Source organism: Thermobia domestica, chromosome 4 (assembly GCF_964235325.1).
Source record: "Thermobia domestica chromosome 4, izTheDome1.hap1.1, whole genome shotgun sequence".
In the NCBI taxonomy this organism is placed as follows: domain Eukaryota; kingdom Metazoa; phylum Arthropoda; class Insecta; order Zygentoma; family Lepismatidae; genus Thermobia; species Thermobia domestica.
In genome coordinates, this window is record NC_137457.1 from 209,102,219 (window position 1) to 209,123,482 (window position 21,264).

Genomic DNA, 21,264 nt, shown 5'->3' on the forward strand with positions numbered 1-21,264 from the left:
GATGATCGTACGGTTTCGATCGTATGCCGTTTCCGTCCTATGCCGTTTCGGTCCTGCGCCGTGTCGATCCTGTGCCGTTTCGGTCCTGTGCCGTGTCGATCCTGTGCCGTTTCGGTCCTATGCCGTGTCGGCTCTATGCCGTTTCGATCGTACTTATTCTATGCATATAACTTGCACAGGCATAGAATCGACAGGAGTTTATAATTTGTAAGATCAAAGATTAAACAGATAATAAAAATATTATTTTTTTAGGCACATGATTAAAAGTTAAATTATTTCAGAGTAGCGGCGTAAGAGCAAAACGGCACAGGACCGAAACGGCATAGGATCGACACGGCATAGGACCGAAACGGTACAGGATCGACACGGCACAGGACCGTAACAGGTTTCTGAGCTGAATTGTCGGTTGTATGTCGTGTCGATCCTGTGAAGTGTCGGTCCTGTGCCGCATCCCCGTAGAATAGTGATCTGTGGTCCGTGGGCGTCATTTTTAGAACACCCAATATATATATATATATATATATATATATATATATATATATATATATATATATATATATATGTGTGTGTGTGTGTGTGTGTGTGTGCACGCGCACGCGCGCGCGTACGTACGTACTTCATTCTCAGACGTACAACCCTATTCAATAAAAATTTCTACCTCCGCTGAGATTCAGATAAAACTTATGGGAACAACCTCTTTTTTTTTATTAAAAAAAAAAACTGCGCAAGCATAACGAAAATATACGTATGTGCACCTCTATTTACGAAAGTCATGAATTCACCTCTGAGATATTCTCAAAATGAATATGGGACCATCTGTAAAGAATTCTCTTTCAAGCAAAATAATAATAATAATAATAATAATAATAATAATAATAATAATAATAATAATAATAAATCGAAACCGATCAACTTGTTACGAAAACATACTTGAGCATATATAAATATATAATCATAAAGTGCATTAACGTCAAATTGCATTTTAGACTATTCAGGCTTATACATACTCAAATGTATTACTTCATAAGTTAAAAAGAAAAGGAAAGAAAGGAAAAGGAGAAAAATATAGTGAGCAATATTGGCTTGTTCAACCTTCAAAGTTGTTTAATATAAACTGATATTGCTGTTTCTTTTGCTATTGTAAATATCTTCCTTTGAATTCACTTAGCTTAAGCATTGATTATATTACGTTTATATAATTACTGTTTGTATCAAAATTTTCACTCCGTTGAAGATTACAAATGCAAGCTAAGTTCGCGTGTGAGATACTAGCGAGCAAGCACTTGTCAAAAGTCCATTTGCGACTTACATGACGTCATAGTCAGAGCAACAAGAATTTAGCACCGCATTGCATCCACCTTGTAGTCTTTCCAACATGGTGCATCTCTTGAGTAAGCGCTAGGTAGCAAGTACATGATAGGTAAGAGGCTCTGAATTCGCCGAATGCATTATTAGTAACAGACGGCACATTTTGTCTTGAGCGTAAGAAGAGCAAGCAGGGTGTCACTTGCAGTATGCTAGGTTTGATTTTGTTATGTGTACGTTAGGAAAGTTGATCGGTATAGCAATTCTCAACAGTGCAATTCCATTCTATTAGTTCATAGTAAATAAAATTATGAAAACAAAAGCTCATGTCTCTTACATTAACTGAGGAATGATTTAAACCTACTGAAAGAGTGGTCACCTTTGTGATCGAATATATAAAGCATAGGAGATTTCATACAGACATAAAAGATATAATTGTAAATATGTAGAGCAATAAATGCTAATAAGAATTTCACAGACAACGTGAGATGTAGAAAAACCGTAGTTTCAGAAAATCAGGGATGAAATTCAGAAAGTTGTTTCTAAATAAGTTTCAGAATGTTTCCAACTTGACGGTCTTAAAGAAAACATTTGGTTGATGATAGAGTTGTGAAATTATAAACTGTACATTACAAAGCATTTTGCAGAGAGCAACTTTCAAAAAACCACAAATCAGTTAGGGAGATGAGAATAAGCAAATAAGTACTTGAAAGAACTTAATAGCTATCCGCATATTATTCTTAAATACATATTCAAATTCAGAACTTAAAATGTTTTTCCTAGAAATTTGTGAGCTTCTGTGAAGTACTAAGATATTATGTAATGTCTAGATCGACAGTTATTATTTATTACTTCTAGCTGAACTGCTTTACTTTTGGTCATTGGTCAAATAAAAGATGAATTGTCTAGCGGAAATCCGGTGGTAAGCTAAGTTATTAATAAAATGTAATCCTTTATACTCAGCTATAACGTTACCAATTTTATGGAATTGTGATCCACGCAGAAATTTCTAATGGAATAGGTAGGCCTATCACATACTTTCCACGCATAATTCGACAACTGCTTGAAATGTTAAAAGAGACATAATATGAATTTCTGAATTCCATGTCACCATTTCTTCTAAAAATTTCCTCTGGGGATGTGTAACTGTACTCAGTATGATAGTATTCAAATTATGTGCTAAACGTCAATTGAGACGTCTCTTCTCTATTGATGACATCACAATCATATTCAGAAATTTACAACATAGTAACCATTTAGAATATTAACATTAGAACTTGATAAAATAAATTATTATTCGTCAGTCACTTCGTTTGCGTGTTACTTGCACGGTGTTACTTGCCACTATTGGAATTTCGTATTACTTGCCACGGTTACCTTATCGCATATTTATCTGTCTATGGTAGCGTGTCCGTTGCCACGCACCTGCATCTAAATTTGACGTTGAGAGGGTGGGAGTAATTTCCCAAGCAATTTTCAAAGCAAGGCAATAATCTGAAACACAAGAAACAAAACAAATTTCTGATTTAAGAAATAGGAAGCTTGTTACATTTATGCGTGTCACAAAACTCACAAAACTCGCACAAAATACAAGAAACAAAACAAGATTCTGATGAAAGGAGTATTCTTGCAAATCTACACAAACAATTGAAATTCTTCAGTAATTCGAGCGCTCATTTTGCCGTCTGAAAGCATGGAAGAAACGCAATGATTTATCTTTACATCACATTCGATCCATACTTCTAGGTGGTTCCAATAGAAACCTTGTCACTTGCGCGTCGCACGTCATAATGATTATAAACATTAATTATTTACAAAATCCAACAGCATGTCCCTTTTCTTCTTAATCAACTATTCCAACTTTTGTACGTAACTCAAACTTCTGATACATTTTTTAAAATCACAACCTCTTCTCAGATTCTCGAGAATTCGTTGTATTCTTTCGTCAAGCTTTATGGAAGATACTTTCCTTCTCTTTTGCGATATACCTTGCACTTGGTGTCTCGTAAAGGCATGGAAACTCAATTTAGCGTCTTCCTTCAGCACCTTTACCAAAGTAAGTATGTACGGTGAACGTTTAGATATTGTAGCGTTCAATTTGTGGTTCCATCCTTCCACTACGTTGTTGGTTCTGTGTCTCTCAGCACTGCAGTTCCAAGTACTTCTTTTAATGGTAGGATTTTCTAGCCACTGTCCGACAAAATAATCATTAAACGCTTCAACCTTGGTCCTAGGTGGGCAGTCCTCCATAATAAGTAGCCAGCTATCAATATACTCTAGGGGTATTAGCAGGGGTGTAGCCAGCAGGTTTGTGTTAGGGGGGCCCGTCGTTTTTGAGGGGGGGCCAGCTACAATGTACAAAGCCAAAAAAAATGTGTTGCTGCTAGTGTTTTTGAGGCCTGAAAGAAAGGAAAATTTTGGTTTCCTTCTGGAAGACTAAAAACACTATTTAAGTTTATTATTATTATTATTATTATTATTATTATTATTATTATTATTATTATTATTATTATTATTATTATTATTATTATTATTATTAATATCCATAAATTATATTCAAGATAGTTTTTATTATGCTCAATCAAGAACTACTGCCTGGGACCAAACGCTATACTTTTGTGCATTATTATAAAGGTAACCAAGAAAGTTCTGTCCCTTTTCGTGGAGGTCTGTGTTCAATTGGACCTCACACCGTGAGTTGAATGCGAGTGGAGATAAGGCGAACGTCAGTTGTTGGTGTAGGTATATCCAACATACTACCTGGTTGTGGCAATTCAGACACACCGTAAACTTGCGTAAAGATAGAGGGAACATGGGACATCCACAGGGCGTCATAAGAGCATGTATGCTGAACGAGTTCCAATGGAGGTCAAACGCCGCTGTAGCGGGACAGACGATATGCCAGGCCTTTGGTGAGGGTGTCGTGACGACGCGGACATTGCAGCGATGGTTTAACAAGTTTAAGGACGATGACGAAACACCCGAAAACAACATGTGCCAGAAGACCAACACATGTACAAAGAGGAACTGGGACTACAATTCAGTGTGTGGAGAAACCATTCGGCAGCACATCCATCAACTTGTGAAGCACTACAAGTTGGGTCGATGGGTCTATCATATTTTGACTCCGGGCCAGAAGGCAATGCGGCAGTCGCCTGTGTTTATTTACTGTTTCGGAGCCATTTCTGGACAGGGCGTTGACATGTGATAAAAAGTGTGTCCTATACGAAGCTCCACGGTGCCGTCATCATTGGTTAGCATCCCATGAACCGATTTCAAAACAGCCGAAACCAGCACTCTACCAGAAGGTCCTTCTGTGTGTTTGGTGCATCGTGCATCGGGAACTGCTACCAGCTGGTCAGAGTATCAATGCAACTGTGTAGTGTCAGCAGTTGAGCTGTGCTCAACAAAAACTCAAAACTCTGGAGCCATCACTTCTGAATTGCAAATGGGTTCTCGTTTACGGGACAACGCTAAGTCCCACGTGGCTAGGATGACTCAGGACACCATTTTCCGCCTTGGATGGGAAACAATATTGCAACAACTATATTCCCCGGGTATTGCACCGTCCGATTATCACCTGTTCCATTCTTTGGACAACCACTTTAGAGGACGCCAGTTCAAATCCCTAGTAAAAGTCCAAAATGCACCTGATACTTTCTTCGTTTTACGGCCCACCAAGTTCTACCACGATGGATTGCATGGCCTTCCAGAACGTTTTCAGAAGGTCGTCGATGCTGATGGGGGCTATTTTTGATTTTCCAGGTTAGGTGACATATCGATGTTCGAAGGTGGTGGGTGAAAAAGCAAGATAACTCTTCTTGGTTACCTTTATATTTAAATTTAAGACCTTGTATACAGAACATATCTACACAAGATTGATTTTCTTTGAAATTTCACTTAATTTCTTTATGGTTTCCTGACAAAAATATTTATTTATTATTCGTGACTAAAAAAAAATATTATCTTACACTAAGTAGAAATAAGAGAGAGAGCGAATGAAATCCAAACTGAATAAAAGCATTGTTTCTCACCAAATTTTCCATCCTCTATATCTTTTAAAACACTTGTTAAAGCATATAAAATATACTGTACTTACAAATCAGTTTAGTACCTTTGTTTTATGGCTGTATTTGTAGTACCTTGTTAAAACGTTTGTCTTCAAATTGTCAAATATAAATCGCAGTAAATTGGGTAATCTGCTGTCACAAAAAAGTATTCTATTTTTTGATCGGTATAAGAAATAGATACTATACTATTTTTCGATCGGTATGGAAAAACAATATTTCTCCATAAATTTTACCATAAATTATTAATTATCAATAGACTTTGTTACTTTTAAATGAATGAAGCGAGATAATTTTACTATGATGTTTTAAAAGCTGGTCATTTGGGGGGGCCAGGAAATCATTTAGGGGGGCCGGGCCCCGATGGGCCCCCCCTTGGCTACACCCCTGGGTATTAGTGCCAATGCAGCACACATTCGGATATGTCGACGCACCTCCTCGTTGTTAATGTAGTCTTCTACAAAACCAAGAGTTTCCACTTTTCTCTATACGCTCTCGGCGAAGTGGAAGTTACAACATGATATTTCAGCGTGTGGGAATGTAGCGTGAAGTGCACTCGTTGCTGCAATTTCAAAATCTAATTTGCACACTTTTGGGTACTTCTCTCCAACCCAAACTTTAAGAAAAAAGAACAGTTGATTATTATAATATAGGTGACCTATAATATAGGTGACCTCCATTTTATCTGGCAGCAAAGCATACAGAACAGGTACAACTGACGTAGTCTCATGTACGCTCCCGATGTCTGCATGTACCGTGTACAGCTGTGCAAAGTGTTTGGGGCAAATCTTAAAAGAAGTTTCATCGAAAAACTACTGTTCACTGTTCCACAGTGCTTCTCGGAGACCCTCGTATGCAAAACAAAGAATGCGTTGCCCGTCTTCCAACTTATCATACTGCAAAAACGAAGTGCCATCTTCAAACAGGAGTAAATCATCTGGAAAACATATATTGCTTGGTATAGGTGTGCCCTGATTGATACCCAAAGATTCCCTTCTCGTTTTGTTCAGATTACCTTTTCTATTGCTGTACAAAGGAATTGCAGTGACCAGATCCAATCCCTGATTTATCGGTACAGCCATTTCCTCTTGGAAGATCATACACACAGGCGTTAGGATTTCTTCCCGTGCCCTCTTGCTAGGCGCTTTCGTATCTTGCAAGCCCCCCACGTCCGGAATGCATGTGTGGTCATACTGCACTGTAGCAATTTCACCTACTGTCCTAACTGAACCCGGACACGTAGATTTCTTTCTGTTCACACACAGCTGAAAATGAGACCACAATAAGAAGCATGAAAACACTGACCTTTAAAAAGACTTAAATATACATTTAAACATAACATTTGAAAGCAATAACAGCAGAAAGAGTCTACGGAGGTTGCATACCAATAATAAAGGCACGAAAAAAAAAAAAAAAACTCGCAACTGGAGTTACATTGTCCATTTGCAGATTTTTGTGTGCGTTGTGTACTAATTTTTATTTAATAATATATTTCACTTCTGATTACAGTGTAGCGACTCCACCCCCACCCCCCGCAAAGTAAAGAGAAGGGACCCTGGTTGTAAAGTCTATGGTTATGACGACAATGATAAAAATACCTTTCGGCCAAGCCTACAGGCGGATTTAATCAAGTGTATCAAAGTATCAAATACATTTAGTAACCATCAGTAAGAAGTTCAAACGATCAAAAAAAGCAACTCAATAGACACTGCCATAATTAAAAAAAAAAAAAAAAACGAACAATTAATATCAAGTTCTTCTGCTACTAAATTTGAACTTGTTTAAAATAGCCGAGAAAATGCGAACAATACTAAAACAGCCAATTTAATTGTCTAAAATAATCGAAGTATTCTGCAACTATAAGTGCGATTCGCAGAGCATGTATATAAAATACAACCTGACAACCTGACGTCCAGGAGTCGAAAAAGGCCGACATGCAAGAAGTGAAAGACTGTAAACTGTACAAAGAGAAAACATACTAAAATATATATGCATACCCATGTTGTCAATTCAATGTTCTTTCTCTGCGAGTCGTACTGAAATCCTTCGTGCAGTAAAAGGGGTTTGCCCTTTGACGTAGTTGAAAACTCCATTACGCTTACAAGAAATTAATCCACATTAGGTAATCACAAAACTAATGTTACATTTCAGCACAAACCTTAGCTTTTAGGCCTACCGCTCACTGGCGACAAAACAGTTGCGTAACTATCATGTCGCTGTCGCCTACAGTCAGCAACTTCACGGCGACAAAACAGTTTTGTACCCTCGCTCACTGGCGACGGCAACAGAAAAGTAGCCGGGCATTTGATATCACAATTTGGCGGGATTGGACACAGTACGATGGACTTCGAAGAATGTGCTATTGTTTGTGCGCTAATGTTGAATTGAAGAAGGAAGAAAAGAAGAAAAAAAGAAATACTGGGTACATCCTATATAGGTACACAATGAGAGATTGCTGAAGGAAAACGTTTACACGCTATATTGTGATTTACGCAATTATCCCTCGAAGTTCTTTAGCTACTGTAGAATGAATGTGATTACCTTTGAGGAACTGTTGTCTCTAGTAGCACCAGCAATAACAAAGATAAACACAAACTTCAGACTAGCTATACCACCTGAAGAAAGGCTAATAGTGACATTAAGGTAAGCATGTACTATGTGTGTATTAGAATGATTTACCTGTAATATAAGCGTTAATAATAATTAGACGCCTAATGATATTGGTCCATTTAGTTGTACTATGATATCAGATTTAAAATCTAATAGGTTTCGGTGGTAAAGCGTTCACTTCTGGTGCATGGGATCCCTGGTTCGATCACAGCTCGCGCTAAGTGGAGCTTCTGGTCGACAAAAACCGTGTGGATGGGTTTTCCCATTTTCTTCTCTTGCCATTTCATTTATTCTCATCGTCGCCATCTCCTTTAGCCTACCCGGCATAACCGTGGAACAAAACTCCAAGGTTTCATTTCAAAATGTAATAGACTCCTGTGTAAATACCGTGTTATTATTATTTTTATATTTTATTTTATTTTATTTTATTTTATTTTATTTTATTTTATTTTATTTTATTTTATTTTATTTTTTATTATTTTTTGGCTGGGAAGTTCATTCCAGTTTCTTACAATAGCGAAACACACTTCCTCCTGCAATTTCTTCTTTCAATTTATAGGCCCTATCTGAATATTCTTGCTAACTTTTTTTTAAATATAACGCTGGGTGTTTCTCTATTTCATAATTTTTTCATTGTCTTTATCACTAATTAAAGACATACATGCATTAGCTTCCATTGCGAACACTTTTTTTATATTCTACACACGGAGCGAACTGTTATGTGAAAAAACTTGTAGAAAACATCTTTTTTTTTTATCTCTCCCTGCTTGGACGTACCTCGGCAACTTTTCTGTCGCCGTCGCCGCAGTGAGCGGACTCCCATAAGACTCAATGAATTTTAGATGTTGCCCAACTGTTCCTTCGCCAAGCTGTTGCCTTAGGTCTACCGCTCACTGGCAACATTTTGTCGGGCAACTATTTTGTTGCTCTGGCTAAATGCATTGAGTTTTTGAAAATAAGGGTTTTGTTCTAGCTACATTCTGCGATTTAAGTAAAGCATTTGATTGTGTAGATCATAAAATTCTATGTGATAAGTTAGCGTATTACGGATTCCACAGTAGCAGTTTAAACTTTGTAAAATCCTATTTAAAGGAACGTAAACAGATAGTCAGTGTTAACAACATGCATCCAAACATCTTAGAATTGAAATATGGGGTACCGCAGGGTTCTGTTCTGGGTCCGGTACTATTTTTAATAATGATAAATGATTTGCCTCTAAATACTATACATCAATTCTATATGCGGATGACACTACCCTACTTAACTTAAATACAAGCTTTGAAGAAGTGTATATAGAAGCTCAAGCTGCATTAAGAGAAGCAGCGACCTGGCTTAAAAGAAATGGTTTTGTGCTAAATCAAGATAAAACAAAAAAAGTAACCTTTAGTCTCAATCACTGCAATGATAGAGGAAACTATGATGTATCTGAGGTTAAATTTCTTGGTATACGTATAGACAGCCAACTAACCTGGGAACAACATCTCAAATATGTATGTACAAAGCTCTCCCTAGTGCTCTTTCTGTTAAGAAAATTGAAAGATACAGTTCCTTATGAGTATCTGAGGAATTCATATTTTGCATTTTTTCACAGCATAATTGGATATGGGATTTTGCTTTGGGGTAACAGTAGCCAAGCACATGATGTTCTAGTTTTGCAAAAGAAAGCCATCAGGATTATTGTTGGAACACATGATAAAGAACACTGCAAACCTCTATTTATCAGGCTTAAGATAATGACAGTAGTTAATGTGTATATTTATCAAGTGCTACTTTACACTAAGCAAAACCTGGGAAATATGACACTCAGAGATGAAGTACATACATATAATACTAGATTGTGTAAGAAAATTGATATACCCTTCACTAGATTATCGAAGATCAAAAATAGTTATTTAGTTATAGGACCAAAGCTATTTAATAAACTAGCATCCTCCATACAACAGCTGCCATTTAAGGTTTTTAAGAAAAAGTTATATGACTGGTTAATAACGAATCCATTTTACTCGATTCAAGAGTTTAGTGAATGTCAAGTCATTGTGTCCTAGTTTGCAGTATCACTTTATTTCAAATATTATTAGGTTGATCATAATAATATTAACCAATAACTGATTGTCTGTATGTAATGATTATTTTATATATATATATATATATATATATATATATATATATATATATATATATATAGGGATACGGACAAAATCTCGCGGCCGAAACATCGCCGGCCAAAACCTCGCGGGACAAAATCTCGCCGGGCCGAAACCTCGCGTGGCCAAAACCTCGCCGCCCAAAACCTCGCGGGACAAAATCTCGCCGGGCCAAAACCTCGCGTGGCCATAACCTCGCCGCCCAAAACCTCGCGGGACAAAATCTCGCCGCCCAAAATCTCGCCGGGCCAAAACCTCGCCACCCAAAACCTCGCGTGGCCAAAACCTCATCGCGAATGAAACTTTTCTTTAAAATTTACCCAATGAGTTTCTTAATATGCAATTCCACATTACAAATAATAATAATAATAATAATAATAATAATAATAATAATAATAATAATAATAATAATAATAATAATAAGAAGAAGAAGAAGAAGAAGAAGAAGAAGAAGAAGATACAAAAAACATCGTGTGCATGGGCTTTCCCGGGTTATTCCCGTTTCCTCCCACTTTCTTTATTCGATCATTTCCTTCATCCTGGTCATCTACGTCTACTTTAACCTACAGGACATAATCAAGGGACGTCGTAAAAACTCATATATTATTTCATATTTTCATAAATATTATTAGATTTTTGTTGAAATTTTAAGTTTTTGGATGCTCCAAAGTTCACGAAACTAACCCCGTTAGTTGTCAGAGCTTTCCTTATGCAGACTTTCTTTCCCTATAACCAGTTTAAAAACATCCTGTCGTCCTATCTTCACATTGAAATCATCTAATACAGAAATAGAATTTTCATATGGTATCGCGGGACTTGGTCAAATACCCGTGATACTTTTTCTGAAACAGCATCTTTTATACCGTCATCCTTATCATCTGTTGGAACATTTACATTTTGGTCAGGCGAGATTTTGGGTATGGCGATATTTTGGGGCGCGAGGTTTTGGCAAGGCGAGGTTTTGGCCCGGCGAGATTTTGGCCCCGCGAGGTTTTGGCCAGGCGAGGTTTTGGCCCCACGAGGTTTTGGGCGCCGAGGTTTTGGCCCGGCGAGATTTTGTCCCGCGAGGTTTTGGGCGGCGAGGTTTTGGCCAGGCGAGGTTTCGGCCCGGCGAGATTTTGGGCCGCGAGGTTTCGGGAGGCGAGGTTTTGGCCAGGCGAGGTTTTGGTCCGCGAGGTTGTCGCCGCGAGGTTTTGTACCCAAACCATATATATAGGTCTATATATATATATATATATATATATATATATATATATATATATATATATATATATATATATATATATATATATATATATATATGTATGTATATTTCATTCGGACGTTGTCTATTGCTTGTAAAGCTCAATGACAAAATATTCTATTCTATTCTATGGGAGTCCGCTCTGTCCGCCGTTGAGGCGACGGCGACAGAATAGTTGCCGAGGTGTCGCTAAGCAGGGCGACAGCAGGGCAACAGTTTGGCCTACCGCTCACTGGCAACATTTTGTCGGGCAACTATCTTGTTGCTCTGGCTAAATGCATTGAGTTTTATGGGAGTCCGCTCACTGAGGCGACGGCGACAGAAAAGTTGCCGAGATGTCGCCAAGCAGGGCAACAGCTCGGCGACAAAACAGTTGCGCAACATCTAAAAATGCATTAAGTCTTATGGGAGTCCGCTCACTGAGGCGACGGCAACAGAAAAGTTGCCGAGGTATCTCCAAGTAGAAAAGTAAAAAAATAAATGTTTTCTACAAGTTTTTTCACGTAACAGTTCGTTCCGTGTGTAGCGCGTGAAAAGAAGTGTTCGCAATGGAAACTAATACATTCTTTGATTAGAGACTAGCATGTCTTTAATTAGTGATAAAAACTATGAAAAATTAATTGAGAAAATAGAGAAACGCCCAGCGTTAAAGAAGAAATATACTGTATATCAGTGGCGTATTTACGATTTTGTTTCGGGAGGGACTTTGCCAAATTTGGGGGGGGCTTTGCCTGGAAATGTGAAAATTCTGCAAGATATTTCATTTACTTTACTATACTAAGTAAGATTTCGGGGGGGGCTTAAGCCCGGAAGCCACCCCCCTAAATACGCCACTGCTGTATATAAAGAAGAAATTGTGGAAGGAAGTGTGTTTCGCTGTTATAAGAAACTAGAATGAGGTTTCCAGCCAAGAAAAAACAACACAGGTAGGTATATTATTCGATAATGACATATCGCTGTAATACTACACACTACTACTTTCATTAATTTCCCACAACTAGAAAAAAATACAGATAAAATTATCATTCTTAATTTTCTTTCCATTTCAAATATAAAAAGGAAAACTGTACAGTATAAAATGGCCGATTTTAAAACGTGAAGAATACGCGGGAAGAACGAAGAAAGCCAATTTTTATTTTATGGCTATACGTAGAACATCTGACAGTGAGAGTACAGTTACGGTACAGTGTTGTCGGATTGCCGCTTTTGTTAGTTTCGTTCTGTTAGTTATTTCCAGTCGTTTTATATTTTCGTTATTATTGTTATCTTTCGATTAGAATAATTGTTCCCGTTTGTATTAGCTTACAAAATGCTGTTAATTTTGTCACTTATTGACGCTCAGGGACATCATTTAGGGGGGCAGGAAGGGGCAATTGCGCCCAAGAGTTCAAGGAATATATATACTTTAATCGATCGTCTACTAATATACTAGTACAAAACGTGAAAGTCTTATGTAGGTGGTGCTCTTGCCCCTGTCAAGCGAAGTCTGAAATTACGTCCCTGTTGACGCATTGATAGCATTGGCATAATTTGGATAATTTGCTGGAGAGCCATGGCCCCATTACTTCTAAAAATTGCAAGAACATTTTAGAAGATCTTGTTATAATAATGTTATATATGTCATCTGAGTCCATCCCCCGCCCTCGTTGTTAATCTCTTCAAATTATTTAGTTCCGCATTGTTAGTTCCACTCATGACTTGTTTGAACTTGAACCGTTAACATGCCCGAAAACCTGTGCACGCTAATTCCAAGTGTGAATCGATAAAAAAAAAAAACAAAAAAAAACCTCTCATGCAAATGGTAAAGGTGCCTACGATAGGGTACATGTCTAATAGACCTTTCATACTAATTTGAGGACGCTCAATCCATCCAATTTTGAGATTATTTTTCTCGAGACCCCATAGATGGACATGTTAAGAAAATAGTTCCATTGGATTGAGCGTCTTGAAATTAGTAGAAAAGGAGGACTTTGAAATTTGTCCAAGCAGGTCTTATTTCATTTATTTAAATTTATTTATTTAACCATTGGAATGGGCCGTAGTTCTTAAAAATGCCCGAAACCAGCGACTATGTGAACTGTTCCGGTTGCCGATTATGTAAATTGTGATATCAAATGCTAGGCAACTTTTCTGTTGCCGTCGCCAGTGAGCGAGGGTATGGCAACAAAACTATTTTGTCCCCGTGAAGTTGCTGACTGCAGGCGACAGCGACGAGATAGCTGCGCAACTGTTTTGTTGCCAGTGAGCGGTAGGCCTTTGGCGACGGAATAGTTGCGCAACATCTAAAAATGCATTGAATCTTATGGGAGTCCGTTCACTGAGACGACGGCAACAGAAAAGTTGCCGAGATATCTCCAAGTAGAAAGGTAAAAAATAAATGTTTTCTACAAGTTTTTTCACGTAACAGTTCGTTCCGTGTGTAGCGCGTGAAAAGAAGTGTTCGCAATGAAAACTAATACATTCTTTGATTAGTGACTAGCATGTCTTTAATTAGTGATAAAAACTATGAAAAAATAATTGAGAAAATAGAGAAACGCCCAGCATTAAAGAAAAAATATATATAAAGAAGAAATTGTGGAAGGAAGTGTGTTTCGCTGTTATAAGAAACTGAGTGAGTTATAGAGTGTTATAGAGTGAGTTTTCCAGACAAGAAAAAACAACAGAGGTAAATTACTTCCACCCCCTCAAGGTGAAATCTAGATGCAGGTGCGTGGCAACGAACACGCTGTCATAGATAGATAAATATGCGATAAGGTAACCGTGGCAAGTAACATGAAATCTCAGAACATGTACGAAGTGCACTCCATGCAAGAAATAAAAATTTTCGAACTGCAAGAAAACAAGTACTCTTGACACAAATGCATCAAGATACTTCAGTAAGTGAGTTTTTCAAAGACTTGTGCCAAGCAATGATAGCAGCAAACATTCCTTGAAACAAAGTTCAAGTGCCAAAATACCGTGCTTTTCTGGAGAAGTACAGCGGGCGTCGAATTCCTGACGAATCCACTCTTCGAAAGTGTTATCTCGAAGTTTGTTATAGAGAAGCTATAGATACCATTAGGGCAGAAATAGGTAGTTCATATATTTGGATTTCTGTGGACGAAACAACAGATGTTTTGGGACGTTATGTAGCAAATTTAGTGATTGGAAAGTTAAGTGAAGATTCTCCATCTAAATCCTATCTTATTGCGAGTAAATTGCTGGAACGCACGAATCATTCCACGATTACTCGCTTTGTAAACGATGGTCTTAAAGTGTTGTGGCCGGGAGGAGTACAGGAAGAAAAAGTCCTTGTTCTCTGTACAGACAGTGCAGCGTACATGTTAAAAGCGGCTAGAGCACTTACAGTTTTTTTACCCTCACTTAATTCATTTCACCTGTATGGCCCATGCTCTTCAGCGTGTTGCTGAAGAGGTGAGAGACAACTTTTGCGAAGTAAATCAACTAGTTTCTTCCACGAAAAAAAATGTTTGTTAAGGCTCCACAACGTGTTCAAGTTTACAGTGATCAACTGCCAGACGTGCCACTTCCTCCGGAGCCTGTGCTAAAGCGATGGGGCACTTGGATACAGGCAGTACATTTCCACAATGAACATTTTCAAAAACTTAAGCCTGTTGTTCATTCATTTTCATCGGAGTCTGCTGTGTCAGTTGGCATTGCTCAAACTGTTTAATGACTCAAAAGTAGCGTGTGATATCGCATACATAGACAGCAATTTTGGATGGCTACCTATAAGCATTAAAAAGCTAGAGACTGTTGGGCGGCCTCTTCCGGAATCCATGGAAATCATAGAGGATGCAAAGAGACTGCTGCAAGGTGTGTGTGGAGATGTAGAAGAAAAAGTTCGAAAGAAACTAAATGTACTGCTAGAAAGAAACCCGGGTTACGACAGCCTATTGACAGTGTGTGAGATTCTCAGTGGTGAAACAAGAATCCCCCCTGAAGATATTTCCCCCAACTACATCCCCCTGTTGAAATACTCGCTCCTGTTGCCTCATGTGATGTGAAGAGATCATTCTCTGCATACAAGAATATTTTATCCGATCGCCGACAAAATTTTACTTCTGATCATTTGGAAATGTACCTTGTAAACCAATGTGCAACAACACACAGTTGAACTGCAGGCACATCTTTTATAAGTACTTTATTTCAAATTAAAAATGTTCATTAGTGAAAATATTCTTCAATCTTAGTGAAGCTGGTGTTGTTTAAAAGATATAGGACTGCTTTTCCCTGCATGAAATAAATATATATAAAACAATACATTTCGTCTTAAGTTGCTTTTAGTATTTAAATTTGTATATTGCGTATAATTCATTTCAAGATTGGGCCGTGGTGACGGATGCGCATTTAGTGTAAAAGGTTCTAGATTTGAAACGGGACCACACCACACCACATGAGATTTCTGACGTATAAATGCCGTATGCATTGCTTTTCTCGGGGCTTTTCTGTTTCTCTCTAGCCGATTCACATCTTCCTTCATTCGCGTCTGATTTTCATTATCGTGCAATCAGTCACGTCAGTGACGTATGGCTGTCTCAGCTATTCAAGCATTTCACTTCATTGGGGGACTTGCATTAAGCAGGATAAAGTGTAGTAGATTTTTCTTTTTATTTTCATAATTCGTTTAAATATTGCATACTCATATGCGTGTTAATATTACGTTTTCATAAATATGTAACATATGTAATATTACATATTCTTATATAATATTACATATTTCTTACATTTTAAGTTATTTTTGTTATATATTTATGTACATATTTAGGGGGTTGATATTACATAAAAGTCCGGACTCTAGACATAACAAATAATTTTTTCAGTGTATCTTACAAGGGAAGTTCGGGAGAAAGCACTCGCCTGTAGAGAAACTAAACATGCCATTTGAGGGACCAACTAATGATGATTACAACACGCTAATAAAATTCCTGTACGGTTGAGAACTGTTCGAAAGATTCAACTTGAAAGTTAATATAAAAAAATTAGTATATGCGCATTTAAACGCGTTAAGTACATCATCATTAGCAACAAATATTGACATACGAATAGAAATCTATCGGAGGTAACAAAAAAATCTATTTTGAAATAACTAACAGGTTTGTTAGTTAAAATTAGTCATTGTACTGTTTACAATAATGATAAGTTAGAGATGATAATGATCACTGTTATTCTTCTGTTCTATGAAGAAATCACGAAGGCAAAAGATTTCCTTGTACCATGAAATTTTATATGTGCAATTGCGATGCATCCGTCAAAGGAGCAGTTCGCATAACCGAAGCGAAAAGAAAATTTGACAGGTGATTCAAAAGGTATATAATTTGTTCGGTAACTTGCCTTGTGAAACGCAAACTGAAACAATCCAATATATCGTGGTGATCGGAACTGACTCATTAGCATAGACACGAACTTTATTTGATTGTTTTGTTAGTACATCGTAACGTTCGGATGGAGAAGTTTCATAGTATGTACTAATCTCGTCCATAATCTTTGATTGGTCGGAATCCATACTAATCAAATGGTTGTATAAATAGTGTGCAAATTATGCATTTAACGTTGAACCTGTCCAAAAGGTTTCAACCGTACAGGAATTTTATTAGCTTGTTGTAATCAGCATGAATTGGTCTTTCAAATGGCATGCTTAGTTCCTCTGCAGGCGAGTTCTTTCTCCCGAACGTCCCTTGTTAGATTTTAGTGTCAATCGCACTTGGATATATAACTTTGTCCAGTTATTGTACACAGCTCATAATCAGGTTTAGCGAATCAGAATAGAATGTATTGAAATATTAACTTCTGATAGTCATAGAAGATAAGTAGTGTCATAGTATCTTCTATATTTTATTATAGTGTGTTACCTTCTTGTAGAGAATATGCATTAGAGGCCGAAAACTCAAAAGAAAAACAACGTGAGCTACTAAAGGTCGAAGAAAAAATTCTAGCAAATTCAAAGCTGAAGGAATTTCCTCAATTAAGTAAGGATTCTTCTGAAGGCGGTATCAGCACTATAAGTGAATACAAAGTAATTCGAGAGGTACTGTGGATGTTGCGATTACCAACTAACACGTATATCTTTGAAGAACAAGGAGGAACGTATGTTGTTAACCTAAGTCAACTTTTGCAATCGGGAGAAATTGTGCAGTTGCATTTTTCTTTTAAGTATAATAAGACGTGTTGAAATGTTATTAAGTGTAGAAAAGAAGTAACATTGATTGAAAAACTTAACGATACAATATTTCGAAATTATGTATACATGTGAACATATGCTGGCTTTATCATTTATGTTTCCATACGTAAAAGAAAAATACGTATTTCCAGTAAAAGGAAAGACAGCGAAAACTTTCAAATAAAAATGTATGTCAAATTGGGCGGTATTTGAATCCTCCTAAGAAATAACGAATTGTAACGTTTATCCCATACTCATACAACAAAGGGGTCACGAATCATGACACGTCAAACTATAAGTTCAATTTCTTTCGTTACGACGAAGTAAAGTCTAACTCTAGGTTACTTTTTCAGAAATAGTTCGGAGTTGAAGATTTCTATCACGTAGTGTGTGTACCACGGAGGCTCATTGTTTGAGGTGCTCGTGATAAGTGAGTGATTCCGGAAAGCAAGGATCAACGGAAAAAATTCAAATGGAAAAGTATTGCGCACTGGATGGCATTCGAAAATTCGTAAAAGAAACGTAAATGACAAAAGCCAGCATGTGCTCACATGTATACATATTTTCGAAATATTGTATAATTAAGCATTTCAATCAATGTTGTTTTTTTCTACACTTAATAATATTTCGACATGTCGTATTAAACCTAAAAGAAGAACAAAAAGATCTGCAGACATTTTCCCGATTACGAAGGTTGGATGGACTCGAACCTGGGATCTGTGACTAACTATTTACGAAGATAGCCGAAGTTGGACTTAGAAAAGTTTTGCCTCAAAACAGCCAAAATCAGTGCGCTTAATCTTGCTCGAATAAGGTGTATGTGCTCGTAAATGAAGAAACGAAATACAGCGTACATCACCAAGAAAAATCAAAACAAAGGAGATAAACTGGTAAATATGGTACACAGAATGTCTGAAACAAAATGCGCCGAAGAACGGCAGAAGCAAAAGGGACGCAAGAAAAAGGAAAATTGTGAACTCTGGCAACGGATTGTTTGAAGGGGTCCTCACCTTGAGCGCCCTAAAATGGTGGAAAAACTGTGCAAAACACACGTTTGTTGTCAGTTTTATTTCCTTTTGACAATGTTGCCATCACTTTCAGGCCCCACAAAAAATATATGTTGTAGCTAAGGGTATAACAAATTTTTAACCAAAAAGTCAGCGACGCCCCCCCACCTCAAAAAAATCTACAATTTTTTGAAGTTTTCAATACGCAAAAACACAAAGAAAATGCTCATCGATGGTTATGAAAATAATTGCACATTTACATCTAGATAGTATCTACAACCTGTGAAACTTTCAAACTCTTTCAACCAACCCCACCAAAATTTTAAAATATTCAATTTTGAGCATGTATGATACGATAATTCGGTAAGGGGAGGGGGTAGGAGGTCATTTTTTTTTTTTTTTTAGGTAGTTTTAGGTCAAGGGGTAAACTTTTGGGTCAATAGCGACCCAATTTGGATCAAGAGCCGATTTCACCATCTTACTAGGAAAGACCCTTTTGTCATCAAAAACGAAGTCCAAATGCAAATGCTTCATAACTGCTCCAAAATCTTCAAGTAGATACACATCTCTACAGAGACTGAAGTAGAAAGATTGTACCAAATCAGTACCATACCACATTCTCAGCTTAATCTAGTAATCACAGGCAACCAGGATAGCTAGTGCTCCAATAGAAAGTCCCACAAAGTTTAGTTTAGTAACACATTGGATGTTTTTTCGTGAAATCGATCAACAACTAGTCCTTCACAAGTCCATTATTCTGGTTTTAGTGTATTTATTCTCCAAGTGTTTGTGCCTTTTTTTCTTTTCAATTGAGACAATTAAAGAGAAAAGTTTATAAACTACATATAATACATATATTAGAAAAGATTAGTGAAGAATCCCGGAAAGGTGAAATTATATTAATTTAAAAAGTAAATTTATATTTATGAAATGTAAATTTATATTAATTTAAAAAGGAAAAGTTTATCTTTTTATTTTTATGAAAATCAGATTCAAATAATAAGTTTGCAAATCCAATTTTCACTTATAAGTTAAGGAAAGTATTCTCAAAACAAAAACAGTACAAAGAAAGAGAAATTTCTATTTTAAAGCAAGCTACAAAATATTCAAAATTGTGTACGTGAAGATACTATGAACAGTCGCGCGATCGATTTAAAGAGGGCAGTTGAAAAACAATATACACAGTGCTTCACGTAACGGCATCATTTCATTCTTAATGCTCATTCTTAGACCTCTTGAAACATCATCCGCTAAACAAATCAAAAATTTGACAGTCTCCTCTTGTCCTTTGCAATTACAATTGTAGAGGAGCTGAGAATGCTGCAGCGAAGTTTGTATACGTAAGTGTGAAATCCTAATTCATCATGTTTCAAGTCAATTTGTTTTACCTCTTTGTCGCTCTAGTTATATACTCAAACCGCAGCGTATTGGGTTTGTAAATTAAAAGTTATTTCAGTAATCAAGTTTTGCGTTATAGTTTTCTATAAATTCAATGAAACATCGTAATAAAATAAAATAGGAAATTGGTGTAAGGAAATAAAATATTATTATTTATTACCCTTTGAATTCAGTATATGTATATTTAGTTATGCTCTGTGTACTATTCCACTATGATATCAATAATATTGTCTTCCATAATTATTAATTCTTAATTAGCAAATTATGCTAAGTATCACTGCTCATGATTAGTAATTCACGCTCAATCTTCATTAAACGATAATATGGAGAATATACCAGACACCCTCAACATCAATAAATTTGACACGTCTTATCCCTTCCTCTATCGTTTTATGTTTTTAGCAAGCGACAATAATGTTCTTTACCAGAAATAGCAGTTTGACATTTTAAACAATTTTCTAAAAAGTGACTGTTGCACTGCAACGAAACTGACAAAATATTAAAGAGGGAGTGAATCTTGAACAACGCCGTCATCTAAAACAGGTTATGACTACCAGAAAACTTTTGTGTTTTGGAAGACTTCGGCGAGTCAAACGAAGTACTATTTGGAGATAGAGAACACTGACAGATTGATTGATTAATTTTTTAGTTTAGCGTTCCTTTCAGCAGCGAGGCTATATGAGACGTGGACCTACTGATTAACGTGGAATCCGAACCACATGAGCTCCCGCCGGGAATCGAACCCGGGTCTCCCACGCCGAAGGCGCGTACGCTAACCGCTTAGCCACGGAGGAGCTCCAGAACACTGACAGAGACTTCGAGGCAAATTAAGGTCAAAATATTTACTTTGGATAACCCTCAAATTACTGCTACGGAAACCCTAATGGAGCGTTTGAAATACGCCGTAAACAATAGTTGTAGAATATCTATATCATATACATTTTGATTTAAAAAAGAACGATTAATTTTCTATTCGTCAGCGAATTTTTTTTAACAATTTTCAATTAAAGAACTCTTGAAAAAATAATTAATTAATTTAATAGTTAAATGTTTTAATAGATTAATTACAAATTTGCTCATTTTCAGTAGTGTTCGATCTCCCAACATTGTACATCTAGAAATTTGAAGTGATTATCTGTTGATGGTTAGTACGGGGAATGGAAGGTTGATACATGAAGATAGTATCGAGTGACTCTTACAAAATTTAAAGAAGAGAAAAAATAGTGTTTCCGTGTATTAACAGGTTAAGAGCTCATAACAAATAAGATAAATAACTGGTTGTGAATAAGTCATACGACACAATAATTTTTTATTTGTTGGTGTGTTTGTT

The 21,264-nt window shown here is 36.8% G+C and overlaps 1 protein-coding gene across 2 annotated transcripts in view; it reads right to left on the reverse strand.

Moving 5' to 3' along the window:
- LOC145683845 (uncharacterized) overlaps window positions 1-21,264 on the reverse strand; it is a 445,184-nt gene that overhangs the window by 359,585 nt on the left and 64,335 nt on the right. The window contains exon 6 of one of the 2 annotated variants that reach the window (XR_014131198.1): window positions 6,431-6,637. The exons of the other annotated variant lie outside the window; for it this stretch is intronic. The gene's annotated coding sequence lies outside the window, so the exon portion shown is untranslated. Of the gene's footprint in view, window positions 1-6,430; window positions 6,638-21,264 lie in introns of those variants that run through there. 2 annotated transcript variants of the gene reach the window in all.